This window comes from Nyctereutes procyonoides, unplaced genomic scaffold (genome assembly GCF_905146905.1).
Source record: "Nyctereutes procyonoides isolate TBG_1078 unplaced genomic scaffold, NYPRO_anot_genome, whole genome shotgun sequence".
NCBI lineage: Eukaryota > Metazoa > Chordata > Mammalia > Carnivora > Canidae > Nyctereutes > Nyctereutes procyonoides.
This window is the reverse complement of record NW_026575126.1, coordinates 36,193,258-36,208,391: the sequence shown is the minus strand read 5'-3', so window position 1 is coordinate 36,208,391 and position 15,134 is coordinate 36,193,258. Positions and strand designations below refer to the sequence as shown.

The 15,134-nt window shown below is 48.9% G+C and overlaps 1 long non-coding RNA gene across 1 annotated transcript; it reads left to right on the top strand.

Annotated features, from left to right (window-relative positions):
- Positions 1-378: 378 nt before the first annotated feature.
- LOC129519115 (uncharacterized) lies at positions 379-6,439 on the top strand. The gene is made up of 3 exons (XR_008666348.1): positions 379-461; positions 4,940-4,998; positions 6,194-6,439. It is a non-coding gene; the product is annotated as an uncharacterized LOC129519115 (long non-coding RNA).
- Positions 6,440-15,134: the final 8,695 nt, after the last annotated feature.

The following is a 15,134-nucleotide window of genomic DNA, read 5'->3' as shown; positions in this document are numbered from 1 at the left end:
CAGGGCGTGATCCGGGGGATCCAGGATTGAGTCCCACGTCGGGCTCCTGCATGGAGCCTGCTTCTCCCTTGGCCTGGGCCTCTGCCTCTCTCTGTGTGTCTCTCATGAATAAATAAATATAATCTTTTTTAAAAAAAAATAAGATCTAGCAACTGAACATGCCATTTCTGGAGGAGCAAAAGAGCAGGGTATGGAGAGGCCCAGCTGGTTCTCGGGGGGGGGGGGTGGGGGGGGGGGGGGGTGCAGGCTCTCAGGAAGCGCGGCCAGCCGGGCCCTGCGCACAGTGGGCCGTGGGCCGGCTCTGCTCCAGCCTGCCTCGGGGAAGAAGGGCTCCCCAGCCCCCACTTCACACTGCCTGCCCCGAGGTGGGAAGAGTCCCAAGAATGGATTAGGAAGAGGCAGGGGCGGGGCTACTTTGTGGACGGTGAGGAGAGGCGCACCTACTCTTACATCAGAAAATGGTAAGGCCGGGACAGCGGTCTCCTCCCCAACCTCCACACCCCCCCCCCCCCCCGCAGCCACCTCCCCTCCACCCCTAGCAGCCACCTCCCCTCCACTCCCCGCAGCCACCAGCCACCTCCCGCCCTCACTCTTACAGAGAAAACAGACGAACCTGAGGCTCTTCTGAGTGTTCTGTCCCGTGGGAGCTGGGCACACAGCTTCTGCCTGGGGTAAGGAACTGATTCAGGAACTAATTCTCTGGCTGCCGAGAGCATCGTCCTGAGGCTGAGCCTGAGCCTGAGCCTGAGGCCATCTCAGGGCTCCACGGGAGAGGGTGCCAGCATTGACTGGTGATGTCTGCCATGGGGATGGGTTGGGAAATACTGGCACTAGTGCCAGGGGTCCCTACTCAGAAAGAATCCTTTTATGTCAGAAAATATCCAGGAGGTAACAACCACAGGTTCAGGGGGTTCCAACTCCTGGTTATGCTCTTGCCTCTGATTACAGAAATTAACTCCGGCAATGCTTCAGCCTCTGGCTCAAGTCATCCAGTTGGAATCAGAGTTCTTCCTTTGAGAGCTATGGGTTGTTGGTGCGTTCCCCTTTTCTAGCGGTTCAGAGAGTAAACTAAACTGCTTTATCTTTTTTCTTACCCTTTTAGTAAGACCAGGGCTCACCTCTAGAAACTCTGTCTCCTGGGGTAACAGTCCTTTCTAGGGAGGCCACCCACCCTGGCCATCCTGGGCAGAAACCATGTGAGCCAAACACATGGGCTAAGATGATTTCTAGAGGCTCAGGAGATTTCCTCCAAACAATGAGATACTCTTCATTTTTCCCTCAGTTAATGTTTACCCTCTCAAAATAGTTCTTTTCAGCTCTGAGCAAAATAAGACCTAGCACCTCCAGGCCTCAAGGTCTCAAAGTCAGTGGTTCAGGTCTCAAGGTCAGGGGCTCTGCCATGCCCATGCAAGTTCACTTTGAGAATTGTTCTCCAGAGGTTAGTAACTGATTTCCACTGGGAAACAGGGACTGCAGTGGCTGCAAAGGGTTAGCCGTCCTAACAGGGACGTGGCTTATCTTCCACATACAGCCCTCTGGCTCTAAATCAACTGTTGAGGAGGAAGGGGCCACACTGCCTTTGGGAGTGTCCTTCTGGAAGGGCACTATATCATGGATGAGCAGCATCTCTCTCTCTCCCTCCCTCCCTCTCTCTCTCAGATGGGCTTTGAGCAAGTTAACAAGCCCACCCTGAGTAGAGTTTGCCAGATTCACAATGCAGGTATGTGCCACTTGCAAAGCAAGTCCCTTGGATACAAACCAGCTCAATCTGCTGGAAAGAAGTTTGGTGTCCCCCCCGCCCCGCCCCGGGGTACAGCCCGGAAAGGAGAAGTGAGACTGGACACAGAAAACAGAGTTGGGCAGGATATGCCTTGAATAGAAGTTAATGAGCCCAGGGCTGGAGCTCATGATTGATGTGGGGAAATATTCATATTACATTGCTAAGTGAAAAAAGCTGCAAACAAAAAAGAATGTTCAATGTAATTCCATTTTGCGAGTGTGTGTGGGGGGGTGGCCGTGTGTGCATACACATACACACAAAGAAAAAGAAGGTTGGAAAGAAAGGAGCTAAAATGGGAGCACTTCATCCTGGCAGGAAAGAATTGCTAATGACGTTGAACTTGGTTTTATTTGTTGGTCTTGATGGTTCTTCTGTCTTCATACATTTCCACGCTTTCTAACTTTATGGTTGGAGCATGTACTTTTTGTAATAGAAAATAAAGTAAATGTCTCTTTCAAATAATTATAAAGGGTAGAAAGGGGAAAATATAAAAGGACAGGAGTATTGGGATAATTGAGAATTCCATCCAGATCCTCATTCGGCCCTTATTTACCTGATGGCCTTGGAGAAATTCTTTCTTTTCCCAGGGCCCCTGTTTCCTCTTAACTCACCCACAAGGTACATGCTTGGAGAAGACAGGGCTGTTTTCATGGTGCTTGGTCATGGTTTGCAGAGAAAGGGTGCTTAGCAGCCAGTGGTTATGGTGCTAAGGGACTTTTGGTTTCCTCTACGGAGACCAAGGTCTAGAGAGGGTAGACAAAAGGCAGCCTGGGGGAACCCAGAAAGTGGTCCTGCGGGGAGGTGCCCACACTTGCCATCAAGTGCCCAGCAGCGCCTCCAACCCAGACACTGGGAGCACAGAACAGCAGAGACCTTGGGACCCCAGGGAGAGAGACTCCAACCCCATCTATGGCCTTAACTAATGTGAACTGATAGGGAAGAGGCCAGGATGTAGTCTCCAAACAGAATGTTCTTTCTGAAACGGGGTGTGTGTGTGTGTGTGTGTGTGTGTGTGTGTGTGTGTGTGTGTTTGCAGGTGAAGGGCCAAACTGGATTGGGAGGGGCAGATGGATGAATCCACCCGCAACTTGGTGAGACCCACAGCCAAGAGAAGTGGCTGAGCCACTGCGGCAGTGGCATATGGGACACAGAGAGGATGCCAGGAAAGGGCTGAGCATGGCCCCAAAGGCCTGCGGGGACATTGCATACCATGGGAAAAATCGTGGCAACGCCCACTATTTTTCCCACCGTGTGGCCCAGCAGCGCCCACCAAAAGGAGTAATCCCGGCCCCATTCTCCCAAGTAAATGTAACTCCAAAGCACTCAAGTTAACTTCAGCAAGAGGAACCCAGAGCTCCCACCTGGGCACAGCATTTCACCCTCTTAATGGATCACCCAGCATCTTCCTCCTGTCCTAAGAAAAACAAGAAGAGGAACAACCAGAATTTCCCAAGAAATTAACTGAAAACAGCATTAAGCGTCTCATGAATACATAATAAAACAGTAATTTGCTCCTTTCTCAAAAGCAGACGTGGAGGCTGGGTCCTCTCCCCCTAGAGGGCCTGCTCGGCTTGGGGCCCCAGGCTTTTGGGAGGAGGCATTCCTGCCACTAGCAAACAGCAGCTGCTCTCTGTCTAGCGAAACTACAGGACAGCACCTCCTCATCTGCCTCCCAGACGAGAGGCCTGGGCCACAGACCTCACGTGCATCATGGGTGGCTCTTGCAAGAAAAACTAGAAGATGCCTGTGCGTATCACACGCACCCGAAAGAGGCCCTTTCATCTATTCACTATATGTTTTGTCTGCATGTTTGCATCAGTAACTCCTTTCTTGGGTGGATGACAGACCAAGCAAGAATCCAAGCATCTGAGAGGTGGGAGGGAAGCCAGAGAGTAGATGGCATCCCCAGTGCCCAGCACAGCACCCAGCACTTCAGTGCAATCATTTGGTGGGTGAGAACATCAAGACCCCAGGAAATTACAGGAGCGGTCATGGTCACAGGCACAATGAAAACACAGGTCCTCTGCTCCCAACTCGTCCTACCACGTTGCTTTCCTCAGTTCTGTTCAATAAACCAGAGCAGAGTGAGGAGGCAACAATGAGTAAGACAGAGTCCCTGCCCTCAGGGAGGAGTGGGAAAGGCAGGATATAAAAGACTGTGATGTTAAAAAATAATAATAAAAACTATAAATAAGGCCACAAGAGGACACCATGTCCTCCGAACATCATTTGGTCATTGTTACACAAGCCCACCCAGGGATTCCTTAATTACCTAGGGGACGGAGTTTTGTTGGACTTGACTATTTACCATTAAGGGCTCAGACTCTGAAGTTGCATATGAACTTGTAGATGGTGTCTAGTGAAGATGTAAATAATTTCAGGGCTCCTGGCTGGCTCAGTTGGGAGAGCATGCAATGCTTGGTCTCGGGGTCATAAGTTTGAGCCCCATGCTAAGGGTAAAGATTACTAAAAAAATAAATAAATAAACTTTAAAATATATATATACATGAATAATTTCTATGGAATAGAAAATATAGCACCAAAGATTGATTTTATAATTGTCCTATAGAACATCAACCAGTTTTGTTTTATTTTTTAATTGTGGTAAAATATACCTAACAGAATATGTTACCATCTTAACCATGCTAAAGTGTACAGTTCTATGGCATTAAGTACATTTGTAGGGATCCCTGGGTGGCGCAGCGGTTTGGCGCCTGCCTTTGGCCCAGGGTGCGATCCTGGAGACCCGGGATCAAATCCCACGTCGGGCTCCCGGTGCATGGAGCCTGCTTCTCCCTCTGCCTATGTTTCTGCCTCTCTCTCTGTGACTATCATAAAATTAAAAAAAAAAAAAAAGTTCATTTGTATTCTTGTGCAACCATCACCACCATCCATCTCCAGAACTTTCCTTTTTTTTTAAAAGGTTTTATTTATTTATTCATGAGAGACAGAGAGAGAGGCAGAGACACAGGCAGAGACAGAAGCAGGCTCCCGTGGGGAGCCTGATGTGAGACTCGATCCCAGGACCCCAGGATCATGCCCTGAGCCAAAGGCAGATGTTCAACCACTGAGCCACCCAGGCGTCCCATCTCCAGAACTTTTCATCCTGCAAAACTCAATGCCCATTAAACAATACTTCCCCATTCCTCCCTCCTCCAGGACCTGGCAACGGCATTCCACCTTGTGTCTCCATGAATTTGACTGCTCTCACCCTTCATGTGCGTGGAATCATATGGATTTGTCTTCTTGTGACTGGTTTATTTTGTCTTCAAGTTTCATCCATATAGTAGCTGTATTGGAACGTCTTTCTTTTTTAATTTTTTTTTAAATTTATGATAGTCACACAGAGAGAGAGAGAGAGGCAGAGACATAGGCAGAGGGAGAAGCAGGCTCCATGCACCGGAGCCCGACGTGGGATTCGATCCCGGGTCTCCAGGATCGCGCCCTGGGCCAAAGGCAGGCGCCAAACCTCTGCGCCACCCAGGGATCCCACGTCTTTCTTTTTTAAAGCTGAATAATATTCCATTGTGTGTATAGCCCACATTTTGCTTATCTGTCCACCTGTCGACATCTGGGTTGCTTCCCCACTTTGGTTACTGTAAATAATGCTATGAACATGAGTGTGCAAATATCTCTTCAAGATCCTGCTTTCAGGGGATCCCTGGGTGGCTCAGCAGTTTAGCGCCTGCCTTTGGCCCAGGGCACGATCCTGGAGACCCGGGATAGAATCCCACATCGGGCTCCCAGCATGGAGCCTGCTTCTCCCTCCTCCTCCTCCTGTGTCTCTGCCTCTCTCTCTCTCTCTCTCACGAATAAATAAATAAATAAATAAATCTTTAAAAAAAAAAAAAAAGATCCTGCTTTCAGTGCTTGTAGATATATACCCAGAAGTGGAATTGCTGGATCATGTAATAATTCTATGTTTAATCTTTGAGGAACCACCATACTGTTTTCCACAATGGCTGTACCATATTACAATCCTACAAACAATGCATGAGGTTCCAATTTCTCCATATCCTTGCCAATACTTGTTATTTTTCAGTTTTGTATTTTTTAGGCTTTTTTGGTCCTAATCGATATAAGATGGTATCTCATCGTGGTTTTGATCTACATTTCCCTAATGATTAGTGACGTTGAGCATCTTTTTCATGTGCTTGTTGGCCATCAGTACATCCTCTTTGGAGAAATGTCTATTCAAGTTCTTAGCCCATTTTAAAAATCAGGTTATTTGGTTTGCTGTCATTGACTTGTAGGACTTCTTTATGTATTCTGAACATTAACCTTTTATCAGATATATGACTGACAAGTGTTTTCTCCCATCCCATGAGCTGTCTTTTCACTCTGTTGATAGTGTCCTTTAATGCACAAAAGTTTTTGTTTTTGTTTTTTAAGATTGATTCATTTATTTTACAGAAAGAGAGTGCAAGCCAGGGGAGGAGCAGAGGGCGAGGAAGAGAAAGAATCCTCAAGCAGACTCCCCACTGATCACAGAGCCTGATTTGGAGCTCCAGCCCAAGACCCTGAGATCATGACCTGAGACGAAGTCAAGAGTAGGATGCTCAACCTACTGAGCCACCCACACACCCCACAAAAGTTTTTAATTTTCCTATAATGCAATTTATGTATTTTTCATTTGTTTCCTGTGCTTTTGATGTCATATCCAAGAAATCATTGCCAAATGAAATGTCATGAAGCTTTTCCCGTATGTGTCCTTCTAAGAGTTTTTAGTTTTAGCTTTTACATTCAGTTCTTTGACCCATTTGAGTTAATTTTTGTATACTGTGTAAGGTGAGAATACAACTCCATTCTTTTGCACGTGGATATTGTTTTCCCAACACCATTTGTTCAAAAGACTGTGGAATGGTTTTGGCCCTCTTGTCAAAAATCATTTGGCAATATATATATATATATATATATATATATATATTATATATATAGAATTTGGCCACATATGTGAGGGCAAACCAGCTTTGTTTTTATTTTTTTATTCTTTTTAAGATTTTATTTATTTATTCATGACAGGCGCACAGAGACAGAGGCAGAGACAGAGACACAGGCAGAGGGAGAAGCAGGCTCCAGACAGGGAGCCTGATGTGGGACTCAATCCCAGGTCTCCAGGATCACCCCCTGGGCCGAATGCAGGCGCTAAACCACTGAGCCACCCGGGGATCCCCAGTTTTGTTTTTAACCTGGAAATTTTACTCAAACATTTCCTTTTAAAAAGTGCTTATAAATACCCAGTTCCTCAAAATGCTCTTCAAACCAGCTTTGCCACCTTACTGGTTCCCTCACTCACAAGTTACTAAATGTTTGAAACGTGCTTATTCCGTGTTTAATGAGAGCCATGTTTTTAAACGTTTGAACATTATGCTTTGATGGTAACGTACAAAGTGCTATGCGTATCTGGGTGAAGATCACTTCTGGTTGGGGGGATTCAAAAACCTTTCCACTTTTGAGATCAGCATTCTGATTAATGGGTGGCTTCTGGTAGGTAGAAATGGAGATCTATGGCGGACACTTAAGACCCCAGGAACAGCAGGAACGGTGATTTCCTTCCCGTTGGCTTCCTTTCTTGTGTGTCTTAGCCAGCAAAATCTAACAGCCAACACAGATGTGATACTTTCACACAAGAAAACCTAGGAAAAACCCTTGCCTCTCATGTTGTTTCTCCTCACAGCCCTTTCTGGGGGGGTCCCTGTTACAGCTCCAGGATCCTACAGCACTTCCCAAACCCCCACCTCCACTTTTCCCCCTTTCCCTACTCCACAAGAGGCTAGAAAGGTACTGGGCCTCTCCATCTACACTTCAGACCATCTTTGATGCTGCCTTAACTGGGGAATCACATTTCCTGGCTGTCTCAATCCAACCACATGGGGCATCTGTGAAATATCTTCCTGACAGACTCTAAATGTTACCAGCATCAATCACGGGGATAAACAGCAAACAAGCCTGAGACAGAGCAGCCATCTCTGTCTGACCCAAAGTGGTATTAATTAGAAAACTTACTTCTGGCCACAGAGCATGAGACCCGCAGCCCTCGAATAACCTTGGCTTTGTCAGCGAGCATCTCCAGGGAGGGCTGGTGGTGAAGCCCCTCTCTTGGGGCTCCTCACTCTAGAGAGTGCTTCTGCCCCTGGTTGAAGTGAAGGGTCAAAATTTAATGCTGAGACGTGGGTTTTCTGAAGATCTAGGGTATATGTGTTCCTTTTTGGGTTTTTGAAATCACATTGGTGTTGTTCCCAGACCTTCCCTAGCCCCTTGGTCACTGTGTTCTCCTGGGCTCTTGGTGGCCACAGCAGCCCACACTGGCCGGGCATTCTGGACGTTTCAGCTTCTGACTAGCCCAGAGACCATCACTGACATCACCCCTCCTCTCCTCCGTGGAAATTCATGCACGGCAATAACCAGGAGGAGCTTTAGCAAGTCTGGGGCCTGGCCTGCCCACCCCTCTACCTATCCCTGGGTCTCAGTTCTCCAGATGCCCAGTCTGAGCCTCCAGATGGTCCAGCCCCTCAGCCCTGGCTCAGCCACTACAACCAGCAAAGGCCACCTCCCCCTCAGGGTGAGCAGGGCTACCAAATGTGCTGACGGAGGAAGGAGTGAGTGGAGTGGATTGAAGCACAGCAGTCTCAAAGCCAGCCAGGGCCATCTGGACTACTTTTCAGGCTCAGTAACCTGCACACACTGTGTGGGGTTGAGGGCAGGCACAGGGGCAGCCAGGCTGCACCTGATTCACCTTCACTAGCTAAGGAACCTTGAGTGAGTCACTCCACCTTCTGAGCCTCAGTTTCCAAATCTGTAAGATGGTGCTGACAATAACATCTCATAAAGCTGCTGGAGAGGAAGAATAAAACATTTAGTACAGCCCCCGGCAATAATCAGTCCCCAGCAAATGTTAACTACTTCTTGGGGGTCAAGGGAGGATCTTGTCCTATTTGTGCAGTTGTGTGGATACAAGAAACATAAAGTCTTAGGGAAAGGACAAGGAAAAAGGCCAGAGAACTTGCTGCTTCTTTCCCTAGACATCCTCCTTGCTGATGGATGTTTCCACCCACTCTGAAAGGAGGTTAGTCCTAATTTCATATTCGCTTGTCCAGAGAGTGATAAACTGTTATCTCCTTAAAGTAATCCACACTGCTTTCAGATGGGCACTTCTCCGCCTTGACAGATGGGATTATATTCATCTCTCTTCCCCTTTAGCAATTGGAAAGATCAATGAGACATTAGTCTCCTTGCTTCTAACTTTCTCCTGGGGGAAAATGCTGATGGTCCAGAATGAATGTGGTGATTGATTTCCTGTGTGGTGTCTAAAGGCAAGAGGACAAGCTCTCCCACCAGTGGGAGGGGAGGTGGGGGAAGGCAGCCTTTGGCCACTTTATGGGACTGGCTCAGGGGCCTGTGTTGTCTAAAGTGGTGGAGAAGATAGTTTGTGGAACGACTGACTGATCCGGGACCTACACCCTGGCGACTGGCTGCCCCTAGACTTGGAGTCTCCAAGGCCACGGACACTTTCAAGTTTCTATGTCCTTAGACAGTTTACTGACTGCTCCAGGCCTCAGTTCCTTCATCCACAGAATGGGGATTACAGATCCCCCATCACAGGATCACTGTGGGATCAAAAGGAGGTAATGTTTATGAACAGATGGGCTTTGTAAATGTCAGTTTTTCATTTTTCGGAGCAAGAGTAAAGGGAATGCCCTTGAATGAGAAACTGACCAAGTTTTCAGATGTTAAAACCGAGGCCTAAAAAGAGGAAATCTGGGATCCCTGGGTGGCTCAGGAGTTGAGCGTCTGCCTTGGCTTGGGTTGTGACCCTGGGGTCCCAGGATCGAGTCCCACATCAGGCTCCCTGCATGGAGCCTGCTTCTCCTGTCTCTGCCTCTCCCTGTGTCTCTCATGAGTAAATAAACAAAATCTTAAAAAAAAAAAAAAAAAAAGAGAGAGAGAGAGAGAGAGGAAATCTGTAACAGTAAGTTAGGGAGACCATCCACCATCTTCCCTGCTATTGAGAGCTAAGATCGCCACCGTTTGTACTGGCTCCTTGGGAGCTGGAATACTGTACAGATGAAGGCGTGGAGAGGGTCAGCTTGCTCTGGGGTCTCCCACAGGGTTCCTTCTTTACTATAACAGACTTTACTGAATACCTGGTGTGGGCCAGATGCTTTTCTAGGGATCATGGGGAATGAGGACCACACACTCCAGTTCTGAAAAGGCCTTGGCTGTGAGAGTTCGGAGTTTCTCTCTTTGTCCTCCTGCTTCTCTCTCTCTCTCTCTCTCTCTCTCTCTCTCTCTCTCTCTCTCTCTCGTCTTCTCCTTCCCAGAAGCAGCTCTGTCCCTGACAGGCCTGGGGAGGGACTGATGCCGCCCCACTGAGTCCTCTCTGAGAACCTGGGGCCTGGAAATGGCAGTGCTGGTCTCGGGTTCCAGGCAGGGCCAGGCATGCAGGCCGTCATGGGCAATGATCATTGGTCTGAAAGCTTTCTCCTACTCAGAATAAAACCTGGGGCTTTATTTTTCATTATCTGCCCTATTTGCTGCATAGAACCCAGGATCCTTTCCTAGGGAAGCTCTGCCTGACTTACCACTCGTGCTCCCCGCTCGGAATCTGGTGAACCAGGACCGCAAAATCCCCGAGGAAATGAAGTGTAGACTGACACTGGCCTGGGTGAGCTGGCGCACAGCCTAGCCCGGGTGGCCCTTATGTCTAAGAGCACAAGGCACAATCACCAATGTTCTGGAATTCCCAGCGACGGGCCTCAGGCAGAAGAAAGGGGAGAGAGCTCTCCTCCCCCCTGCAGGGAGCAGGAGGTTGCAAAGCAAGAAGCCCTCTGCAGGGGACACTTGAAAGGTCCTGCTGCCCTAGGAATGCTTTTCCGAGGATACTGGTAGTGTCACCTCGGTGGAGAGCGCAGCGCGCTCCCTCCCCCACCTCCACTGCCCTAAAGCCCGGGCGTGTGACCACTCCGGGAACACTGCACTTGCTGGCAAGGGAGGCCGCGGAGGGGTGGCCCCAGGACGTCCTGGCCGCGGGCTAGGTCCCCCGCACAGGTGGCACGGGGCCGCAGGCCGTGGGGCGGCCGGGCGGGGGAGGCTGGAGGCAGCCGGTGCAGCCCCTCAGGGACACCAGGCCGACCCCCTGCGGGGACACCCGGTCCAGGTCAGCGCCCCAGTCCCCAGCGGCTGCCACAGCCCCGCAGCCCGGCCGGCTGCTCCGCTCGCCTCCACGGGCTGGCGGGCACCAGGACGCCAGGAGACTGGGGCAAGGCCTTCCAAGAGGCGAACCAAAGGCCATGACAGCAGCAGGGCGCGCCTGAAGCCCACATGGCAAAATAAAGGTAGAGCGACCCCGCGGGGCTTCTCCACGGGGTTAGGGTCGCGGGGACGCACGGTGAGCCCACAGGCCTCCCGAAGGTACCCGGGGAGGCGGTCGGTACCCGCCTGGCGGCCCAGGAAGCCAGAGGCCAAGCGGCATTCAAAGCCCCAGTACACAAGCCTGCACAGCAAGTACATTTTTAACACAGGTCATTTCTTTTCCGTTCGTTGTCGGTATTTATTTCATTTACACAATTCCAAGGCTGATAAATGTTGACATTAAGGCTGATTTGATGTGGGATACAGACAGTCAAGTTAAGGGCAAGATATTGTATCAGTTCCTCTAAATTTTCTTTTCTCTGGTCAACAATTTTTTATACTGGGTTGATAATTTTTTTATTCATAAGGGCTTCATTCCCATTTGTCATGGCTGCATTGACTGGGCATCTAATGAAGGCTTGGATATGTAAGTCTGCATCTCATTTATCCTCAATAGCAAAATTACTAAAGCATCAGGAAAATAGCTTCCTAAGCTGGAACTTCTTTAGCCTACCCTGAGTCATCTAAAATATGTTTTGCTTGTGTCCTCCAGGATTGGGACTCAGCTGTACACTTTGGGAGACAGTACCCAATTCCGACTTTTTTTTTTAGCTTTTATTTATTTATTTGAGAGACAGAGAGTGAGAGAGACAGAGAGAGAGCAAAAGCTGGGGAAGAGGGGCAGCCCCGGTGGCTCAGCGGTTTAGCACCGCCTTCCACCCAGGGCCTGATCCTGGGGTCCTGGGATCGAGTCCCTTGTCAGGCTCCCTCCATGGGGCCTGCTTCTCCCTCTGTCTGTATCTCTGCTTCTCTCTCTGTGGTGTCTCATGAATAAATAAATAAAATCTTAAAAAAAAAAATTATTGTCTCACAGTTCTGGTGGCCAGCTGTCCAAAGCCAAAGTGTCAGTGGGGTTGGTTTCTTTTGATGTCTGTGAGGAAAGAATCTGTTCTAGACCCCTCTTTAGCTTGCAGATGGCAGTCTTCTTCTTGCATCTCCCTGTATCACTGTCCCCTCCAGGAATGTCTCTGTGTCCAAATTTTCCCTTTGTACAAGAACACTTGTCATATGGAATTAGGGTCCATTGTAATGCCCTGATTTCAAGGATTATCACTGTAAGCCCTATTTCCAAAAAAGTCCCATTCTGAAGTACTGGGAGCTAGGACTTCAACACGCGAATGTTAGGGAGACACAATTCAATTTGTAACAATGGAGGTCTCTGACGTTGGTTTAACTACAGCTCTAAAACAGCCTCCAGGGACGCCTGGGTGGCTCAGTGGTTGGGTGCTTGCCTTCAGTTCAGGTCATGATACCAGGATCCAGGATCGAGTCCCACATCAGGCTCCCTGGGAGGAGCCTGCTTCTCCCTCTGCCTGTGTCTCTGCCTCTCTCTCTGTCTGTGTCTCTCATGAATAAATCAGTAAATCCTAAAAAAAAACAGCCTCAAGTAGCACAATATAGTTAGAGTCCTGGGTAAAAGGTGAAGAGTATGAAGTTCAAGTTCTAAATCAGCCATTTCCCCTCTCTGAGCCTCGGGTTTCTTCCCCAGAGAGCAGGAGATCTAGATGGGGCCTCCAAAGCCCTCTTAGCTTTCCAGGATTGGGTCACCAATGAAGTGAGAGAAGTTGAGGCCACATAGTAGGGGAGTCCACAGTGAGGCTCCATCATTTAAAAGCAGAGTGATCTTGAGCAAGGACTGACCTTCTGAGCCTTAGGGGGTTTTAAACTGTAAAATGGGGAGAAGTGATAGGAGCTACTTCAAAAAGTTGTGAGAACTGGGCACCTGGGTGGTTCAGTGGTTGAGCGTCTGCCTTCAGCTCAGGTCGTGATCCCAGGGTCCTGGGGTTGGGTCCCACATGGGGTTCCCTGCATGGAGCCTGCTTCTCCCTCTGCCTGTGTCGCTGCCTCTCTCTCTCTCTGCTTCTCCCTCTGCCTGTGTCTCTGCCTCTCTCTCGGTGTCTCTCATGAATAAAGAAATAAAATATTAAAAAAAAAAAGTTGTGAGGACTATATGATAGAGTATTACTCAGCCACAAAAAGAACAAAATCTTGCCATTTGCAAGGACATGGATAGAACCAAAGAGTACTATGCTAAGCAAAATAAGTCAGGGAAAGACAAATACCATATGATCTCACTAATGCAACGAATTTAATAAATATAACAGACAAGCAAAAGGAAAAAATAAGAGAGAGAGAGGAACAAACCAAGAAACAGACTCTTGGGCAGCCTGGGTGGCTCAGCAGTTCGGTGCTGCCTTTGGCCCAGGGCGTGATCCTGGAGTCCCAGGATCAAGTCCTACATTGGGCTCCCTGCATGGAGCCTGCTTCTCCCTCTGCCTGTGTCTCTGTCTCTCCCTCTCTCTCTCTCTCTGTGTGTGTCTCATGAATAAATAAATAAAAATCTTAAAAAAAGAAAGAAAGAAACAGACTCTTAACTCTAGAGAACACACTGATGGTTCCTTGAGGGGAGCTGGGTGGGGGGATGGGTGAAACAGGTGACAGGGTTTAAGGAGGGCACTTGTGATGAGCACCAGGTGATGTATAGAAGTTTGGAATCACTGTACTTACACCTGAAACTAATATCACACTTATGTTAACTATACTGAATCTTTAAAAGAAACTTTTAGTAAAACATAAATATTCTACTAAAAACAAAACAAAACAAAAAAGACTGTGAGGACCAGTAAGGCCTATCACATGAGCAGAACCCCGCTGTCCTCACGTACGTGAGCTGTGAATGGTATTACTGCTCTTAGTCAGGCTTTGGGTCTAGGACTCAGGCCTCTGGTGGTGCCGCTGTCAGAAGGCAGGGACCAGTGTCCCACCTGGTGGCTCCCATGGAGCGAGATGTTTTAGCAGCAACATTCTGGCGACCCTTGTGACCCGCCCTTCCCTGGCTCCGCCCTACCCAAATCCTACCCCATTCTGTCACATTCATGTCAGTGGGGTTAGGGCTAGGAATTCAGGGGACTTTTTTCCTCTCCCTGTATTTTCTAATTCCTATACCACACAGAAGTGTAATGACGCATATTGAGTTATGGCATTTAGCACAGCTTGCAGAGCAGCTGTGTGAATCTGGCCCTGTGACCTCGCTGCCCCATGAACTCAGCTGGCAAGGTATACCTCAGCATTTGGCTCGTACCTTTAGCCAAAGGTACTCTTTGGAACTCTCCCTAGCTTCTCATGGGTGTCCTCACCTGGACTGTAAACAATCTGAGGAAACAACAGAGCTTCTTACTCAGATTTAGCAGAGCTCACTTACTGACTTCCACAGTGTGCCAGCTCCTCCTCTGTAAAGTACCTCATAGAATCCTCCCCACCGCCGCATGAGGCGCACACTGGTGCTGTCAACCTACAGATGAGCCCCTGAAGCTCAGAGGTCACACAGGGAAGCAGTGGCCAAGCCAGGATGCAGTTCTACCTCTGTCCCTCTGAAGCACAAGGCTCTCCTCATCCAGCTGCACCAGCTCAGATGTGCAGATCGCTTCCCTTCACCTGGGATCCTCCAGCCTGAGCAGAGTTTTCCATGGCCGTGGTGCCCCCTGGTGGCACACCAGGGCCCATTCCCCAGCCAGGTTTCCAGCTCATTCCACCGCAGGCCTGTGATATTAAGCACTGCCAGAGTGACCAAGGGTTGGCTTGGGATAGCAGACCTATAGGACCAAGGGAGAACCAGACCCTCTACCAGAGCTGTGCATCCTCAGTGGAGCCCCCAGGAGGGCTCTGCTCCTGAGAGGTGAAGGAAGAGGGGCCAGGGTCTCTGAGGCCAACAGCAGCAAGAGGACCTAGAAGGTCTGGTTGCCCCCACTGTGCTTCTCACCTCCAACTCGCCAGTCAGGATATGTGGGCATGGCCATTCTCTGCTGGGCCCTCCTGGGACTTTGATTTTAAGAGCTTGTTTTAGGGAGGAGAGGAGGAAGATGAGGATAAGTGTGGCAAAAGTTCAAGATTTAAAGGTTTTGCTTTTTTCTTTGTTTTTTTAAGTAATCTCTACACCCAACAT